This window comes from Lithobates pipiens, unplaced genomic scaffold (genome assembly GCF_037356315.1).
Source record: "Lithobates pipiens isolate NorthernLeopardFrog02 unplaced genomic scaffold, aLitPip1_a1.2 Scaffold_8, whole genome shotgun sequence".
Taxonomy (NCBI): Eukaryota; Metazoa; Chordata; class Amphibia; order Anura; family Ranidae; genus Lithobates; species Lithobates pipiens.
Window position 1 is genome coordinate 592983999 of NW_027507903.1, and position 20288 is coordinate 593004286.

The 20288-nt window shown below is 42.0% G+C and overlaps 3 non-coding genes across 3 annotated transcripts; all 3 read left to right on the top strand.

The window, feature by feature from the left end:
- Positions 1–571: 571 nt before the first annotated feature.
- Positions 572–644, top strand: TRNAK-UUU (transfer RNA lysine (anticodon UUU)). The gene has a single exon. It is a non-coding gene; the product is annotated as a tRNA-Lys (tRNA).
- Positions 645–14816: 14172 nt separating this feature from the next.
- TRNAK-UUU (transfer RNA lysine (anticodon UUU)) lies at positions 14817–14889 on the top strand. Its single transcript has one exon. It is a non-coding gene; the product is annotated as a tRNA-Lys (tRNA).
- A 4502-nt stretch (positions 14890–19391) lies between these two features.
- TRNAK-UUU (transfer RNA lysine (anticodon UUU)) lies at positions 19392–19464 on the top strand. Its single transcript has one exon. It is a non-coding gene; the product is annotated as a tRNA-Lys (tRNA).
- The last annotated feature ends 824 nt before the right edge of the window (positions 19465–20288 follow it).

Consider the following 20288-nt stretch of genomic DNA (forward strand, 5'->3'; position numbering starts at 1 on the left):
GCTCTTGGAATCTGCACCAGAAATAAAGGTGGCTGAAGGTGATTGTTTGACCAACTGTTTCCTGCCATAGAACCTTGTCTGTGGTAGCTTACATGGGCTCCCGTAAACAATCTGCGACTGGCACACGCTGCTTGATCTTCTCTTGCCTATAATCCAGAGTGGATTCTACCTTATTTTTTGGCCTGCTTTTCCTCTGCTGGACCTGGCATCATGAGGCTAAAGGGGAACTTCATTTGTAACCCAGTCACTGATTAAGAATACTGGAAGTGTCTTGGTCCAGGACTTAAGGAAGCCGTTCGGGCAGTATCTTTTTGCAAGGCCCTTGTTTCCGGTGAAAGAGCATTGGCCTGTAGGTAAAAGTAAGCCAGAAACTGGACTGGACCCTATCTGCATGCTTACAGGTTAGATTCTCCCTTTTATCTTCAACCTGTCATAGAAAATTAAACGAGAGAGGACGATTGGCCAGCCTGGGCAAGCCAAATACTTGTGCTTTCAGGCTGAATGCTCTTTTTCCACCATAAATGTCAAGATTCAAACAGCTTTGGACTCTTCTGGTGGTTGATTTTTCAGAGCCCGGATAGCTCAGTCGGTAGAGCATCAGACTTTTAATCTGAGGGTCCAGGGTTCAAGTCCCTGTTCGGGCGCTTTGAGGTCCTTGAGCTTCTGATTGGGCAGTCTTTATGCACATCTGCCAGGAACGCTCACTGGACCAGAGAGATGAAATGTCCTAGGGGACGGGAAGCCAACCTCCCCCCTCGAGGCTCTTGGAATCTGCACCAGAAATAAAGGTGGCTGAAGGTGATTGTTTGACCAACTGTTTCCTGCCATAGAACCTTGTCTGTGGTAGCTTACCTGGGCTCCCGTAAACAATCTGCGACTGGCACACGCTGCTTGATCTTCTCTTGCCTATAATCCAGAGTGGATTCTACCTTATTTTTTGGCCTGCGTTTCCTCTGCTGGACCTGGCATCATGAGGCTAAAGGGGAACTTCATTTGTAACCCAGTCACTGATTAAGAATACTGGAAGTGTCTTGGTCCAGGACTTAAGGAAGCCGTTCGGGCAGTGTCTTTTTGCAAGGCCCTTGTTTCCGGTGAAAGAGCATTGGCCTGTAGGTAAAAGTAAGCCAGAAACTGGACTGGACCCTATCTGCATGCTTACAGGTTAGATTCTCCCTTTTATCTTCAACCTGTCCTAGAAAATTAAACGGGAGAGGACGATTGGCCAGCCTGGGCAAGCCAAATACTTGTGCTTTCAGGCTGAATGCTCTTTTTCCACCATAAATGTCAAGATTCAAACAGCTTTGGACTCTTCTGGTGGTGGATTTTTCAGAGCCTGGATAGCTCAGTCGGTAGAGCATCAGACTTTTTATCTGAGGGTCCAGGGTTCAAGTCACTGTTCGGGCGCTTTGAGGTCCTTGAGCTTCTGATTGGGCAGTCTTTATGCACATCTGCCAGGAACGCTCACTGGACCAGAGAGATGAAATGTCCTAGGGGACGGGAAGCCAACCTCCCCCCTCGAGGCTCTTGGAATCTGCACCAGAAATAAAGGTGGCTGAAGATGATTGTTTGACCAACTGTTTCCTGCCATAGAACCTTGTTTGTGGTAGCTTACCGGGGCTCCTGTAAACAATCTGCGACTGGCACACGCTGCTTGATCTTCTCTTGCCTATAATCCAGAGTGGATTCTACCTTATTTTTTGGCCTGCGTTTCCTCTGCTGGACCTGGCATCATGAGGCTAAAGGGGAACTTCATTTGTAACCCAGTCACTGATTAAGAATACTGGAAGTGTCTTGGTCCAGGACTTAAGGAAGCCGTTCGGGCAGTGTCTTTTTGCAAGGCCCTTGTTTCCGGTGAAAGAGCATTGGCCTGTAGGTAAAAGTAAGCCAGAAACTGGACTGGACCCTATCTGCATGCTTACAGGTTAGATTCTCCCTTTTATCTTCAACCTGTCCTAGAAAATTAAACGGGAAAGGACGATTGGCCAGCCTGGGCAAGCCAAATACTTGTGCTTTCAGGCTGAATGCTCTTTTTCCACCATAGATGTCAAGATTCAAACAGCTTTGGACTCTTCTGGTGGTGGATTTTTCAGAGCCCGGATAGCTCAATCGGTAGAGCATCAGACTTTTAATCTGAGGGTCCAGGGTTCAAGTCCCTGTTTGGGCGCTTTGAGGTCCTTGAACTTCTGATTGGGCAGTCTTTATGCACATCTGCCAGGAACGCTCACTGGACCAGAGAGGTGAAATGTCCTAGGGGACAGGAAGCCAACCTCCCCCCTCGAGGCTCTTGGAATCTGCACCAGAAATAAAGGTGGCTGAAGGTGATTGTTTGACCAACTGTTTCCTGCCATAGAACCTTGTCTGTGGTAGCTTACCTGGGCTCCCGTAAACAATCTGCGACTGGCACACGCTGCTTGATCTTCTCTTGCCTATAATCCAGAGTGGATTCTACCTTATTTTTTGGCCTGCGTTTCCTCTGCTGGACCTGGCATCATGAGGCTAAAGGGGAACTTCATTTGTAACCCAGTCACTGATTAAGAATACTGGAAGTGTCTTGGTCCAGGACTTAAGGAAGCCGTTCGGGCAGTATCTTTTTGCAAGGCCCTTGTTTCCGGTGAAAGAGCATTGGCCTGTAGGTAAAAGTAAGCCAGAAACTGGACTGGACCCTATCTGCATGCTTACAGGTTAGATTCTCCCTTTTATCTTCAACCTGTCCTAGAAAATTAAACGGGAGAGGACGATTGGCCAGCCTGGGCAAGCCAAATACTTGTGCTTTCAGGCTGAATGCTCTTTTTCCACCATAAATGTCAAGATTCAAACAGCTTTGGACTCTTCTGGTGGTGGATTTTTCAGAGCCCGGATAGCTCAGTCGGTAGAGCATCAGACTTTTAATCTGAGGGTCCAGGGTTCAAGTCACTGTTCGGGCGCTTTGAGGTCCTTGAGCTTCTGATTGGGCAGTCTTTATGCACATCTGCCAGGAACGCTCACTGGACCAGAGAGATGAAATGTCCTAGGGGATGGGAAGCCAACCTCCCCCCTCGAGGCTCTTGGAATCTGCACCAGAAATAAAGGTGGCTGAAGATGATTGTTTGACCAACTGTTTCCTGCCATAGAACCTTGTTTGTGGTAGCTTACCTGGGCTCCCGTAAACAATCTGCGACTGGCACACGCTGCTTGATCTTCTCTTGCCTATAATCCAGAGTGGATTCTACCTTATTTTTTGGCCTGTGTTTCCTCTGCTGGACCTGGCATCATGAGGCTAAAGGGGAACTTCATTTGTAACCCAGTCACTGATTAAGAATACTGGAAGTGTCTTGGTCCAGGACTTAAGGAAGCCGTTCGGGCAGTGTCTTTTTGCAAGGCCCTTGTTTCCGGTGAAAGAGCATTGGCCTGTAGGTAAAAGTAAGCCAGAAACTGGACTGGACCCTATCTGCATGCTTACAGGTTAGATTCTCCCTTTTATCTTCAACCTGTCCTAGAAAATTAAACGGGAGAGGACGATTGGCCAGCCTGGGCAAGCCAAATACTTGTGCTTTCAGGCTGAATGCCCTTTTTCCACCATAAATGTCAAGATTCAAACAGCTTTGGACTCTTCTGGTGGTGGATTTTTCAGAGCCCGGATAGCTCAGTCGGTAGAGCATCAGACTTTTAATCTGAGGGTCCAGGGTTCAAGTCCCTGTTTGGGCGCTGTTGTGCTTTTAAGGACATTTTCCCGCACAATATTTATTAAGTAATTTTTAACGAAGATATTTTTAAGATACAGAATCAGTCTATATGACACAGTCTATATATGTGAAACGTATTCACGGAGACGAGTGATCATACAAAATAGTTACATTTATTGGTTGACAGAAAACAAATATTTACATGAAATATTAAAATACAGATTACATTACTTGATCATTTTGACAATTACTGGGAACACCCTCAAACTGGGCGTAGTAGTACCTTGGACACAATTATCACCATTATCACTTCTCGGTAGAATCAATAACCTTTTGATAATTGACAATTAAACAGAATGTCTGTATTTCACACATCCAACCGTTACTATACTGCAGGTAAGTAAGTGGTTAACAATGTGAAATAAATTAGACATTTGTTTGTCAATAAAATTGGCATCTATGCAAAAAGAAATGTATGAAAAATTTAATTTAGAGAAAAATCTAAAAGGCGGTTATTGATTCGGGAGAAGTATTTCAATAATAGAATATTCAAAAACATCAATATTTAAAAGAACATAAAATAGATGATAAACATATATTTACCCATTTCCAATATGGCTATTAGTGTGGAGTATTAGTTACCAGGAATTTTAAGATGGCTGCCGTGGCTTCAACATTCCAAGGAGCAGGGATCTTCATGAATGTAAAATGTGTATTCATGCATGTCTTCCAGTGTCCCTTCTCAGGGGGGGTTCCTAAGCTTCCCCCTGACTCTCTCCCCCCAGCTCTCCTCAGAGCTTCCTTCTTTCCTCTTTTTTTTTCCTCCATCTTTCTAGTTTCTTAAATATCCTTTTAAACAAAAGGATCATAAAATTATACTAAGTTCTGCCCAGAGGGTATGTGTTCCCCCCTCATTGGCCGACAGACTTAATGGTTAGCTTTCCCGGGAGTCTCGTGATTTTAAGGTAATAGCACCTTCCACCACCAGGTGTCTTCACCTGTGTTTGGTGTTTTATTTCTTTAAGTTAATATTTCCTATTTCTGTAATGTGCGCTCGTTATTTATATATGTTCTAACGAATATATTTTGAGTGTTCACGAATTATGTCATAATATAAAATACTCTTTAACATAAAGTTCAATAATCACTTGCATAAATTGTTGATATATATGTATATCAATGTATATCTTTTATTCTTTAGTCCGTTTAGAAAGGACACAGGTTAGATATATCACAAACAATATCACATACAATTATTATCTATATGGATCCATGTATAATTTGGGTATCCAATCAATATTTGTTTATCTAAACATAGGTTAAATTCTTATTCAATTATAATCATGATTATATGTTTTTCATAATACTAATTTGTTGCTAAAACACTTCTACTTATAATCATACTTTCATATATAATTTCTTTGTGACCAAGTTCTTTAGATCATTAGATACTAAAATGATAATCTCAGTTGTGACCTATGTAGAATTTAAATGGCTTAGAAAAATATGGATGATACTGGTATATGAATCTTACAGCAGGTTTTGAGATGAACTCTATAGTAAGATATCATATCCCGGCTTCTCATATACGTATATTATGATGTAAAAATGCACACAATTTTCAATGTTTTCTTGTAGTGTCTTCAATGGCCTTCAGGATACCATTCCACTATTTACTTTCTAATATAGGTGTCTTATTTGTCTCGTTGGGAAGATCTTCATTTCGTATGTTTAGTCATTGTCTCATTGACATCTGAGTCCATATTGAGGTTGACTTTAGGATATCTGTTCACTCTCTAATACAATGGGTTTATTTATTTAAACTTTCCTTGACTTAAAAGTTATCGTGGCTCCAGTCTGAGTCAGCTTGAGACTTTTGTTTGTCGCAGCCCATCTTTTCAAGGGGTCATATAAATTGGTCACCTAATTCTGATGGGAGGGGAAAGTGGTCCTTTGGTTTGCTGATTTAAATGTTACCAGGCTCTCTGACAGAAAACATTAAATGTATTATTATTATTTTTTCTTAATGAATTCACAACAGCGCTTTGAGGTCCTTGAGCTTCTGATTGAGCAGTCTTTATGCACATCTGCCAGGAACGTTCACTGGACCAGAGAGATGAAATGTCCTAGGGGACGGGAAGCCAACCTCCCCCCTCGAGGCTCTTGGAATCTGCACCAGAAATAAAGGTGGCTGAAGGTGATTGTTTGACCAACTGTTTCCTGCCATAGACCCTTGTCTGTGGTAGCTTACCTGGGCTCCCGTAAACAATCTGCGACTGGCACACGCTGCTTGATCTTCTCTTGCCTATAATCCAGAGTGGATTCTACCTTATTTTTTGGCCTGCGTTTCCTCTGCTGGACCTGGCATCATGAGGCTAAAGGGGAACTTCATTTGTAACCCAGTCACTGATTAAGAATACTGGAAGTGTCTTGGTCCAGGACTTAAGAAAGCCGTTCGGGCAGTGTCTTTTTGCAAGGCCCTTGTTTCCGGTGAAAGAGCATTGGCCTGTAGGTAAAAGTAAGCCAGAAACTGGACTGGACCCTATCTGCATGCTTACAGGTTAGATTCTCCCTTTTATCTTCAACCTGTCCTAGAAAATTAAACGGGAGAGGACGATTGGCCAGCCTGGGCAAGCCAAATACTTGTGCTTTCAGGCTGAATGCTCTTTTTCCACCATAAATGTCAAGATTCAAACAGCTTTGGACTCTTCTGGTGGTGGATTTTTCAGAGCCCGGATAGCTCAGTCGGTAGAGCATCAGACTTTTAATCTGAGGGTCCAGGGTTCAAGTCCCTGTTTGGGCGCTGTTGTGCTTTTAAGGACATTTTCCCGCACAATATTTATTAAGTAATTTTTAACGAAGATATTTTTAAGATACAGAATCAGTCTATATGACACAGTCTATATATGTGAAACGTATTCACGGAGACGAGTGATCATACAAAATAGTTACATTTATTGGTTGACAGAAAACAAATATTTACATGAAATATTAAAATACAGATTACATTACTTGATCATTTTGACAATTACTGGGAACACCCTCAAACTGGGCGTAGTAGTACCTTGGACACAATTATCACCATTATCACTTCTCGGTAGAATCAATAACCTTTTGATAATTGACAATTAAACAGAATGTCTGTATTTCACACATCCAACCGTTACTATACTGCAGGTAAGTAAGTGGTTAACAATGTGAAATAAATTAGACATTTGTTTGTCAATAAAATTGGCATCTATGCAAAAAGAAATGTATGAAAAATTTAATTTAGAGAAAAATCTAAAAGGCGGTTATTGATTCGGGAGAAGTATTTCAATAATAGAATATTCAAAAACATCAATATTTAAAAGAACATAAAATAGATGATAAACATATATTTACCCATTTCCAATATGGCTATTAGTGTGGAGTATTAGTTACCAGGAATTTTAAGATGGCTGCCGTGGCTTCAACATTCCAAGGAGCAGGGATCTTCATGAATGTAAAATGTGTATTCATGCATGTCTTCCAGTGTCCCTTCTCAGGGGGGGTTCCTAAGCTTCCCCCTGACTCTCTCCCCCCAGCTCTCCTCAGAGCTTCCTTCTTTCCTCTTTTTTTTTCCTCCATCTTTCTAGTTTCTTAAATATCCTTTTAAACAAAAGGATCATAAAATTATACTAAGTTCTGCCCAGAGGGTATGTGTTCCCCCCTCATTGGCCGACAGACTTAATGGTTAGCTTTCCCGGGAGTCTCGTGATTTTAAGGTAATAGCACCTTCCACCACCAGGTGTCTTCACCTGTGTTTGGTGTTTTATTTCTTTAAGTTAATATTTCCTATTTCTGTAATGTGCGCTCGTTATTTATATATGTTCTAACGAATATATTTTGAGTGTTCACGAATTATGTCATAATATAAAATACTCTTTAACATAAAGTTCAATAATCACTTGCATAAATTGTTGATATATATGTATATCAATGTATATCTGTTATTCTTTAGTCCGTTTAGAAAGGACACAGGTTAGATATATCACAAACAATATCACATACAATTATTATCTATATGGATCCATGTATAATTTGGGTATCCAATCAATATTTGTTTATCTAAACATAGGTTAAATTCTTATTCAATTATAATCATGATTATATGTTTTTCATAATACTAATTTGTTGCTAAAACACTTCTACTTATAATCATACTTTCATATATAATTTCTTTGTGACCAAGTTCTTTAGATCATTAGATACTAAAATGATAATCTCAGTTGTGACCTATGTAGAATTTAAATGGCTTAGAAAAATATGGATGATACTGGTATATGAATCTTACAGCAGGTTTTGAGATGAACTCTATAGTAAGATATCATATCCCGGCTTCTCATATACGTATATTATGATGTAAAAATGCACACAATTTTCAATGTTTTCTTGTAGTGTCTTCAATGGCCTTCAGGATACCATTCCACTATTTACTTTCTAATATAGGTGTCTTATTTGTCTCGTTGGGAAGATCTTCATTTCGTATGTTTAGTCATTGTCTCATTGACATCTGAGTCCATATTGAGGTTGACTTTAGGATATCTGTTCACTCTCTAATACAATGGGTTTATTTATTTAAACTTTCCTTGACTTAAAAGTTATCGTGGCTCCAGTCTGAGTCAGCTTGAGACTTTTGTTTGTCGCAGCCCATCTTTTCAAGGGGTCATATAAATTGGTCACCTAATTCTGATGGGAGGGGAAAGTGGTCCTTTGGTTTGCTGATTTAAATGTTACCAGGCTCTCTGACAGAAAACATTAAATGTATTATTATTATTTTTTCTTAATGAATTCACAACAAAGCCCCCCTTGTGAAGTGTTCAAATGCCGGAAGTCGTTTGAAAGACTTCACCAATGCAACAGGTTGAAGAAATATGGCTTCGCTCGGGCCTTGTAAGTTGAGCTGTGACGATGGATCCGGATTATGGATATATATAATTAAGAGGTATAGACACTTGCAGATGAGTGTAACTCTTTGAAAAACAAAATGGGTTTGTGATCGATGTGTGCATCTCAGGACCTTCATCCGTTGATTGGCAGGAAATGGACCATTCCGGGCACCTTTAGTCCTGGCCGTCCTGGTGGGTTCCGTCCATGTAGACTGGCCATCAGTGGGGTCCCTGGATCCCCCATACGTTTCCTTCTCTGGATGTTTCATACATGTTGGACTCTCGGTTCGGTTGACCGGCTCATGGACATCTTAGTCCTGTAACGGAAAATGGATTCCATGAGAAAAGATATATAAGTTTTTTTTAACATGATCTGTGTTTGAGATCTCAGTGTCAAGTTGGTATCCTGGGCTTCCTCAGAGCCCTCCTCTTTCCCATTATGTTATCAGTCCTTTAACTAAACACTCTGGAAATCAAGACAATGTATGACACATTGGCTATGGGAGACCAAGCTCCAGGGCTCATTATCATGAGGCCATTTATTAATATCTGTGGATACCAGACAATTCTGACTGACTTATGTTCTTCAGAACCATTTTTTTTTTTAGCTTAATTGTAGCGGTTCTGGAATAATAACAATTAAAAACATTTCAGTTTGACATGTGACACTTACTGTCAGTATCAAAATATTTGACATCATAGTCAACCTTCTACTTGGGAGGAATAAAACAGATAAAATCTTCCCCCTTTGGGGTGTCAATACAACTCATTTGAGGCAATCAAACTACCTTATACGGGTGACTCCTCATCTTTTACCAAAATATCAAACCATTTAGGCCTCCTGATATTTATGTCTTTAGGATTCGGTCTTCCTCTGGAATTACCGTCTTCGGGACTTCTTGAAATTTGGCTGTTTGGAGCGACCTGTTTATGTCAGAGGAATGAAGTGACCACTGAAAAATAGGAGAATAGTTAATATCTAACAACCACAATCCCTCGGTAGGGATTTCAGGATCCTCATTACTGTAACCTGGGGAAAAACATGGTGTTAAAACCTCTGCTTCTTATATCTTTATTCAGTGCATTCCTCTGATTTATTTTAACATAGGCGCTTAAAAGGCTCGGTGGCCCTTGGGCTGGCCACAGGATTTGTCCCTGGAAGAAGTGTTATTCACGTTCCATATAGCAATGAAACCGTGTAACATATCCATAATTTTGTCTATTTTGGTTTCCGTATTGCTTACAGGCTGATCAGAATTGGTTCGTGGGACCCGGTTTCTGTACTTTCTGGGGACTACTGGCTCAGTTTTATCAGACATATCCCCATCAGAAACATTGTCTTGATTCTGGGATAGTTGCCTGGGCCTTAGTTGTTCCCTATTGTTCTGGGGATTTTGGGGTGTCTTACCCTGTATTTTCTCCCTATTTACCCGTGTAGGCCCCCGAAGTCCATTACACCGGTAAAGGTGAGGGTATCTACCCTTAGTTTTAAATCTGACCCGTTGGAGATATACCCTATAGTTTCTCCTAAACCTTGGGTCTGGATCCTTTGGATGAGACTCCTGAGGTGGTCTTTTAACTCCCCCTCTAAAGGGTGGTCTCTGCTCCCCCCTTCTGATGGGTGGGGACATTGGTTTCCCGCTGGGGAAACTCGGTAGCATCTTTCCTCTGACTATATCAGCGTATCTCTTTTTCTTGGTTTTGGACTGTAATGATTGAAGAGATACATAAAATTCATCCACAAATTTCATTATAGGGCTTTCAGGCCTTCCATTGTTTTCACCAGTTTGTTGGATAGAGTACAAATTGTTACTCTCTTTTACCAAAGACTCCAGTGAACACCCCCCTTTGTAGTCTTTCGCCCAATTCACTTTTATATGGGTAGGCGGGGCCTCGAAGAACATGGGTTCAAACTTAAGTTCATTATAACTTTGCTCCTTTTCTGCTAAGTGGACAGCACCCTTGAGCACAGCCATAACTTTGGTGGGGCTTTGATCACTGGTGCGTGTGATATTGTGTATATCCACTCTAGCTGCGTTAACATTTTTATGTGGGACAAATCCTAGATGACAGATGTTTTTAATTGTTTGCCAGGCAGTACCCCACAGACTTATTACAGCTTCGCAGAATGGACGGAGTTTGGGTTCAAATACCCACGGTAAGAAATTAATCCTAGATTGGTCATCATTTAGGCCTAAAACTGATAAAGCGTTTTCATAGATTTCAATGTGGTCAATAATGTGCATGGATCCCTCTTCCTTAAACACCGGGACAGCATCTTTTAAAATTTTTATTATTTCTGTGGCGTCCTGTTTAGGGGTGCCTGTATTTTTCTCTGATCCCAAAGAAAACTGGTTAGGCATAACTTCATGTGGTGGTTCAATTTTTACCCCCCTTTGCTCTACAGATGGCTTGGGGTAGAATATAGTTTCTTTTTCTAATTCTTTTTCATTATGTAACTCCCAAATTTTAGGTTGAGAGTCAGATTTTGGAGTATTGTCAGACTCTATACTTTCAGGTTTAAGCATCTGAGCATTATCCTGAAGCATAAACTCCCCTTGTTCTTTTAATTCTTCTGGTTGCTTAATTAGAGATTCCTGTCCTGACCTAAGCTGATTTGTTTCTTCTTTTAAATTTCCACTGCATATTACTCGGCAACTTTCTTCAGGAGACTCGTTTTCCTGCAGAAAATTTTCCTTCTCCTCTCTTGTATTGTTTATTATTTCTTTATTTAATTGATAACATTTGTACAGCATCATTATTGTATTATTGTGCATCTGTTCTGCTTTAATTAAGAACCTCTCCTTCTCTTTTGATTGTTTATACTTTTTATTTAATTGGTGAAATTCGTCCAGCATTATTACATCATTTTGTAACTGTTCTGTTTCATATTTCACCATTTTCGCTATAGCCTCATCAAAAAAAAAGAAAAAATAATCTGCCTTGTCTTTAATCTCCTTTAGCTTTTTTTTGAGCTCACATTCCCCTCCTATTAACTGGGACTGGGATTCTAAGATATCACTCTCTAGTTGGGTATATTGACGTTTAAACTCACTATAAAGATACATCAGGTTAGTGCTTGGTTCAAAATGCATGTGATCAGGCCTTTCTATTTCCTTTGTCTCAGACGAGCTGTCTGTGAGTTCAACGCTTTGACCTTCCACGTTCCCTACGTCTTTTATTGATTGACGGGTGTGGTTTATAAGGTCTTCAATGAGTGCTTCTAGACCATTCTCATTAGACAAACTTTTTTCGGCATGATTTATCATGTTACTTTTTGACATTATATCCAACATTTCCTGTTCTTGTATCCATTTTGTCTGAGTACTCATATTACCACTAAGGGCTGACTCTTGATAATCCCCATCAAAATAAAATTCACTTTGACCAGACATTTTTCTTGGCAAAAATATTTTTTTTTTTTAAAAGTTAATAATTAATAATTTCATGCGAAATATTATTTCTGTCACCACCGTAACTATGATTGATCCTGTACAAAATATCGACGTTATCTCACGCAGTGCCTCCATTTATATATGTTGTGCTTTTAAGGACATTTTCCCGCACAATATTTATTAAGTAATTTTTAACGAAGATATTTTTAAGATACAGAATCAGTCTATATGACACAGTCTATATATGTGAAACGTATTCACGGAGACGAGTGATCATACAAAATAGTTACATTTATTGGTTGACAGAAAACAAATATTTACATGAAATATTAAAATACAGATTACATTACTTGATCATTTTGACAATTACTGGGAACACCCTCAAACTGGGCGTAGTAGTACCTTGGACACAATTATCACCATTATCACTTCTCGGTAGAATCAATAACCTTTTGATAATTGACAATTAAACAGAATGTCTGTATTTCACACATCCAACCGTTACTATACTGCAGGTAAGTAAGTGGTTAACAATGTGAAATAAATTAGACATTTGTTTGTCAATAAAATTGGCATCTATGCAAAAAGAAATGTATGAAAAATTTAATTTAGAGAAAAATCTAAAAGGCGGTTATTGATTCGGGAGAAGTATTTCAATAATAGAATATTCAAAAACATCAATATTTAAAAGAACATAAAATAGATGATAAACATATATTTACCCATTTCCAATATGGCTATTAGTGTGGAGTATTAGTTACCAGGAATTTTAAGATGGCTGCCGTGGCTTCAACATTCCAAGGAGCAGGGATCTTCATGAATGTAAAATGTGTATTCATGCATGTCTTCCAGTGTCCCTTCTCAGGGGGGGTTCCTAAGCTTCCCCCTGACTCTCTCCCCCCAGCTCTCCTCAGAGCTTCCTTCTTTCCTCTTTTTTTTTCCTCCATCTTTCTAGTTTCTTAAATATCCTTTTAAACAAAAGGATCATAAAATTATACTAAGTTCTGCCCAGAGGGTATGTGTTCCCCCCTCATTGGCCGACAGACTTAATGGTTAGCTTTCCCGGGAGTCTCGTGATTTTAAGGTAATAGCACCTTCCACCACCAGGTGTATTCACCTGTGTTTGGTGTTTTATTTCTTTAAGTTAATATTTCCTATTTCTGTAATGTGCGCTCGTTATTTATATATGTTCTAACGAATATATTTTGAGTGTTCACAAATTATGTCATAATATAAAATACTCTTTAACATAAAGTTCAATAATCACTTGCATAAATTGTTGATATATATGTATATCAATGTATATCTGTTATTCTTTAGTCCGTTTAGAAAGGACACAGGTTAGATATATCACAAACAATATCACATACAATTATTATCTATATGGATCCATGTATAATTTGGGTATCCAATCAATATTTGTTTATCTAAACATAGGTTAAATTCTTATTCAATTATAATCATGATTATATGTTTTTCATAATACTAATTTGTTGCTAAAACACTTCTACTTATAATCATACTTTCATATATAATTTCTTTGTGACCAAGTTCTTTAGATCATTAGATACTAAAATGATAATCTCAGTTGTGACCTATGTAGAATTTAAATGGCTTAGAAAAATATGGATGATACTGGTATATGAATCTTACAGCAGGTTTTGAGATGAACTCTATAGTAAGATATCATATCCCGGCTTCTCATATACGTATATTATGATGTAAAAATGCACACAATTTTCAATGTTTTCTTGTAGTGTCTTCAATGGCCTTCAGGATACCATTCCACTATTTACTTTCTAATATAGGTGTCTTATTTGTCTCGTTGGGAAGATCTTCATTTCGTATGTTTAGTCATTGTCTCATTGACATCTGAGTCCATATTGAGGTTGACTTTAGGATATCTGTTCACTCTCTAATACAATGGGTTTATTTATTTAAACTTTCCTTGACTTAAAAGTTATCGTGGCTCCAGTCTGAGTCAGCTTGAGACTTTTGTTTGTCGCAGCCCATCTTTTCAAGGGGTCATATAAATTGGTCACCTAATTCTGATGGGAGGGGAAAGTGGTCCTTTGGTTTGCTGATTTAAATGTTACCAGGCTCTCTGACAGAAAACATTAAATGTATTATTATTATTTTTTCTTAATGAATTCACAACAGCGCTTTGAGGTCCTTGAGCTTCTGATTGAGCAGTCTTTATGCACATCTGCCAGGAACGCTCACTGGACCAGAGAGATGAAATGTCCTAGGGGACGGGAAGCCAACCTCCCCCCTCGAGGCTCTTGGAATCTGCACCAGAAATAAAGGTTGCTGAAGATGATTGTTTGACCAACTGTTTCCTGCCATAGAACCTTGTCTGTGGTAGCTTACCTGGGCTCCCGTAAACAATCTGCGACTGGCACACGCTGCTTGATCTTCTCTTGCCTATAATCCAGAGTGGATTCTACCTTATTTTTTGGCCTGCGTTTCCTCTGCTGGACCTGGCATCATGAGGCTAAAGGGGAACTTCATTTGTAACCCAGTCACTGATTAAGAATACTGGAAGTGTCTTGGTCCAGGACTTAAGGAAGCCGTTCGGGCAGTGTCTTTTTGCAAGGCCCTTGTTTCCGGTGAAAGAGCATTGGCCTGTAGGTAAAAGTAAGCCAGAAACTGGACTGGACCCTATCTGCATGCTTACAGGTTAGATTCTCCCTTTTATCTTCAACCTGTCCTAGAAAATTAAACGGGAGAGGACGATTGGCCAGCCTGGGCAAGCCAAATACTTGTGCTTTCAGGCTGAATGCTCTTTTTCCACCATAGATGTCAAGATTCAAACAGCTTTGGACTCTTCTGGTGGTGGGTTTTTCAGAGCCCGGATAGCTCAGTCGGTAGAGCATCAGACTTTTAATCTGAGGGTCCAGGGTTCAAGTCCCTGTTCGGGCGCTTTGAGGTCCTTGAGCTTCTGATTGGGCAGTCTTTATGCACATCTGCCAGGAACGCTCACTGGACCAGAGAGATGAAATGTCCTAGGGGACGGGAAGCCAACCTCCTCCCTCGAGGCTCTTGGAATCTGCACCAGAAATAAAGGTGGCTGAAGGTGATTGTTTGACCAACTGTTTCCTGCCATAGAACCTTGTCTGTGGTAGCTTACCTGGGCTCCCGTAAACAATCTGCGACTGGCACACGCTGCTTGATCTTCTCTTGCCTATAATCCAGAGTGGATTCTACCTTATTTTTTGGCCTGCGTTTCCTCTGCTGGACCTGGCATCATGAGGCTAAAGGGGAACTTCATTTGTAACCCAGTCACTGATTAAGAATACTGGAAGTGTCTTGGTCCAGGACTTAAGGAAGCCGTTCGGGCAGTGTCTTTTTGCAAGGCCCTTGTTTCCGGTGAAAGAGCATTGGCCTGTAGGTAAAAGTAAGCCAGAAACTGGACTGGACCCTATCTGCATGCTTACAGGTTAGATTCTCCCTTTTATCTTCAACCTGTCATAGAAAATTAAACGGGAGAGGACGATTGGCCAGCCTGGGCAAGCCAAATACTTGTGCTTTCAGGCTGAATGCTCTTTTTCCACCATAGATGTCAAGATTCAAACAGCTTTGGACTCTTCTGGTGGTGGGTTTTTCAGAGCCCGGATAGCTCAGTCGGTAGAGCATCAGACTTTTAATCTGAGGGTCCAGGGTTGAAGTCCCTGTTTGGGCGCTTTGAGGTCCTTGAGCTTCTGATTGGGCAGTCTTTATGCACATCTGCCAGGAACGCTCACTGGACCAGAGAGATGAAATGTCCTAGGGGACGGGAAGCCAACCTCCCCCCTCGAGGCTCTTGGAATCTGCACCAGAAATAAAGGTGGCTGAAGGTGATTGTTTGACCAACTGTTTCCTGCCATAGAACCTTGTCTGTGGTAGCTTACCTGGGCGTAGCTTACTTGGGCTCCCGTAAACAATCTGCGACTGGAACACGCTGCTTGATCTTCTCTTGCCTATAATCCAGAGTGGATTCTACCTTATTTTTTGGCCTGCGTTTCCACTGCTGGACCTGGCATCATGAGGCTAAAGGGGAACTTCATTTGTAACCCAGTCACTGATTAAGAATACTGGAAGTGTCTTGGTCCAGGACTTAAGGAAGCCGTTCGGGCAGTGTCTTTTTGCAAGGCCCTTGTTTCCGGTGAAAGAGCATTGGCCTGTAGGTAAAAGTAAGCCAGAAACTGGACTGGACCCTATCTGCATGCTTACAGGTTAGATTCTCCCTTTTATCTTCAACCTGTCCTAGAAAATGAAACGGGAGAGGACGATTGGCCAGCCTGGGCAAGCCAAATACTTGTGCTTTCAGGCTGAATGCTCTTTTTCCACCATAAATGTCAAGATTCAAACAGCTTTGGACTCTTCTGGTGGTGGATTTTTCAGAGCCCGGATAGCTCAGTCGGTAGAGCATCAGACTTTTAATCTGAGGGTCCAGGGTTCAAGTCCCTGTTTGGGCGCTTTGAGGTCCTTGAGCTTCTGATTGGGTAGTCTTTATGCACATCTGCCAGGAACGCTCACTGGACCAGAGAGATGAAATGTCCTAGGGGACGGGAAGCCAACCTCCCCCCTCGAGGCTCTTGGAATCTGCACCAGAAATAAAGGTGGCTGAAGGTGATTGTTTGACCAACTGTTTCTTGCCATAGAACCTTGTCTGTGGTAGCTTACCTGGGCTCCCGTAAACAATCTGCGACTGGCACACGCTGCTTGATCTTCTCTTGCCTATAATCCAGAGTGGATTCTACCTTATTTTTTGGCCTGCGTTTCCTCTGCTGGACCTGGCATCATGAGGCTAAAGGGGAACTTCATTTGTAACCCAGTCACTGATTAAGAATACTGGAAGTGTCTTGGTCCAGGACTTAAGGAAGCCGTTCGGGCAGTGTCTTTTTGCAAGGCCCTTGTTTCCGGTGAAAGAGCATTGGCCTGTAGGTAAAAGTAAGCCAGAAACTGGACTGGACCCTATCTGCATGCTTACAGGTTAGATTCTCCCTTTTATCTTCAACCTGTCCTAGAAAATTAAACGGGAGAGGACGATTGGCCAGCCTGGGCAAGCCAAATACTTGTGCTTTCAGGCTGAATGCTCTTTTTCCACCATAGATGTCAAGATTCAAACAGCTTTGGACTCTTCTGGTGGTAGATTTTTCAGAGCCCGGATAGCTCAGTCGGTAGAGCATCAGAATTTTAATCTGAGGGTCCAGGGTTCAAGTCACTGTTCGGGCGCTTTGAGGTCCTTGAGCTTCTGATTGGGCAGTCTTTATGCACATCTGCCAGGAACGCTCACTGGACCAGAGAGATGAAATGTCCTAGGGGACGGGAAGCCAACCTCCCCCCTCGAGGCTCTTGGAATCTGCACCAGAAATAAAGGTGGCTGAAGGTGATTGTTTGACCAACTGTTTCCTGCCATAGAACCTTGTCTGTGGTAGCTTACCTGGGCTCCCGTAAACAATCTGCGACTGGCACACGCTGCCTGATCTTCTCTTGCCTATAATCCAGAGTGGATTCTACCTTATTTTTTGGCCTGCGTTTCCTCTGCTGGACCTGGCATCATGAGGCTAAAGGGGAACTTCATTTGTAACCCAGTCACTGATTAAGAATACTGGAAGTGTCTTGGTCCAGGACTTAAGGAAGCCGTTCGGGCAGTGTCTTTTTGCAAGGCCCTTGTTTCCGGTGAAAGAGCATTGGCCTGTAGGTAAAAGTAAGCCAGAAACTGGACTGGACCCTATCTGCATGCTTACAGGTTAGATTCTCCCTTTTATCTTCAACCTGTCCTAGAAAATTAAACGGGAGAGGACGATTGGCCAGCCTGGGCAAGCCAAATACTTGTGCTTTCAGGCTGAATGCTCTTTTTCCACCATAGATGTCAAGATTCAAACAGCTTTGGACTCTTCTGGTGGTGGGTTTTTCAGAGCCTGGATAGCTCAGTCGGTAGAGCATCAGACTTTTAATCTGAGGGTCCAGGGTTCAAGTCCCTGTTTGGGCGCTTTGAGGTCCTTGAGCTTCTGATTGGGCAGTCTTTATGCACATCTGCCAGGAACGCTCACTGGACCAGAGAGATGAAATGTCCTAGGGGACGGGAAGCCAACCTCCCCCCTCGAGGCTCTTGGAATCTGCACCAGAAATAAAGGTGGCTGAAGGTGATTGTTTGACCAACTGTTTCCTGCCATAGAACCTTGTCTGTGGTAGCTTACTTGGGCTCCCGTAAACAATCTGCGACTGGAACACGCTGCTTGATCTTCTCTTGCCTATAATCCAGAGTGGATTCTACCTTATTTTTTGGCCTGCGTTTCCACTGCTGGACCTGGCATCATGAGGCTAAAGGGGAACTTCATTTGTAACCCAGTCACTGATTAAGAATACTGGAAGTGTCTTGGTCCAGGACTTAAGGAAGCCGTTCGGGCAGTGTCTTTTTGCAAGGCCCTTGTTTCCGGTGAAAGAGCATTGGCCTGTAGGTAAAAGTAATCCAGAAACTGGACTGGACCCTATCTGCATGCTTACAGGTTAGATTCTCCCTTTTATCTTCAACCTGTCCTAGAAAATTAAACGGGAGAGGACGATTGGCCAGCCTGGGCAAGCCAAATACTTGTGCTTTCAGGCTGAATGCTCTTTTTCCACCATAAATGTCAAGATTCAAACAGCTTTGGACTCTTCTGGTGGTGGATTTTTCAGAGCCCGGATAGCTCAGTCGGTAGAGCATCAGACTTTTAATCTGAGGGTCCAGGGTTCAAGTCCCTGTTTGGGCGCTTTGAGGTCCTTGAGCTTCTGATTGGGTAGTCTTTATGCACATCTGCCAGGAACGCTCACTGGACCAGAGAGATGAAATGTCCTAGGGGACGGGAAGCCAACCTCCCCCCTCGAGGCTCTTGGAATCTGCACCAGAAATAAAGGTGGCTGAAGGTGATTGTTTGACCAACTGTTTCCTGCCATAGAACCTTGTCTGTGGTAGCTTACCTGGGCTCCCGTAAACAATCTGCGACTGGCACACGCTGCTTGATCTTCTCTTGCCTATAATCCAGAGTGGATTCTACCTTATTTTTTGGCCTGCGTTTCCTCTGCTGGACCTGGCATCATGAGGCTAAAGGGGAACTTCATTTGTAACCCAGTCACTGATTAAGAATACTGGAAGTGTCTTGGTCCAGGACTTAAGGAAGCCGTTCGGGCAGTGTCTTTTTGCAAGGCCCTTGTTTCCGGTGAAAGAGCATTGGCCTGTAGGTAAAAGTAATCCAGAAACTGGACTGGACCCTATCTGCATGCTTACAGGTTAGATTCTCCCTTTTATCTTCAACCTGTCCTAGAAAATGAAACGGGAGAGGACGATTGGCCAGCCTGGGCAAGCCAAATACTTGTGCTTTCAGGCTGAATGCTCTTTTTCCACCATAGATGTCAAGATTCAAACAGCTTTGGACTCTTCTGGTGGTGGATTTTTCAGAGCCCGGATAGCTCAGTCGGTAGAGCATCAGACTTTTAATCTGAGGGTCCAGGGTTCAAGTCCCTGTTCGGGCGCTTTGAGGTCCTTGAGCTTCTGATTGGGCAGTCTTTATGCACATCTGCCAGGAACGCTCACTGGACCAGAGAGATGAAATGTCCTAGGGGACGGGAAGCCAACCTCCCCCCTCGAGGCTCTTGGAATCTGCACCAGAAATAAAGGTGGCTGAAGGTGATTGTTTGACCAACTGTTTCCTGCCATAGAACCTTGTCTGTGGTAGCTTACCTGGGCTCCCGTAAACAATCTGCGACTGGCACACGCTGCTTGATCTTCTCTTGCCTATAATCCAGAGTGGATTCTACCTTATTTTTTGGCCTGCGTTTCCTCTGCTGGACCTGGCATCATGAGGCTAAAGGGGAACTTCATTTGTAACCCAGTCACTGATTAAGAATACTGGAAGTGTCTTGGTCCAGGACTTAAGGAAGCCGTTCGGGCAGTGTCTTTTTGCAAGGCCCTTGTTTCCGGTGAAAGAGCATTGGCCTGTAGGTAAAAGTAAGCCAGAAACTGGACTGGACCCTATCTGCATGCTTACAGGTTAGATTCTCCCTTTTATCTTCAACCTGTCCTAGAAAATGAAACGGGAGAGGACGATTGGCCAGCCTGGGCAAGCCAAATACTTGTGCTTTCAGGCTGAATGCTCTTTTTCCACCATAGATGTCAAGATTCAAACAGCTTTGGACTCTTCTGGTGGTGGATTTTTCAGAGCCTGGATAGCTCAGTCGGTAGAGCATCAGACTTTTAATCTGAGGGTCCAGGGTTCAAGTCCCTGTTCGGGCGCTTTGAGGTCCTTGAGCTTCTGATTGGGCAGTCTTTATGCACATCTGCCAGGAACGCTCACTGG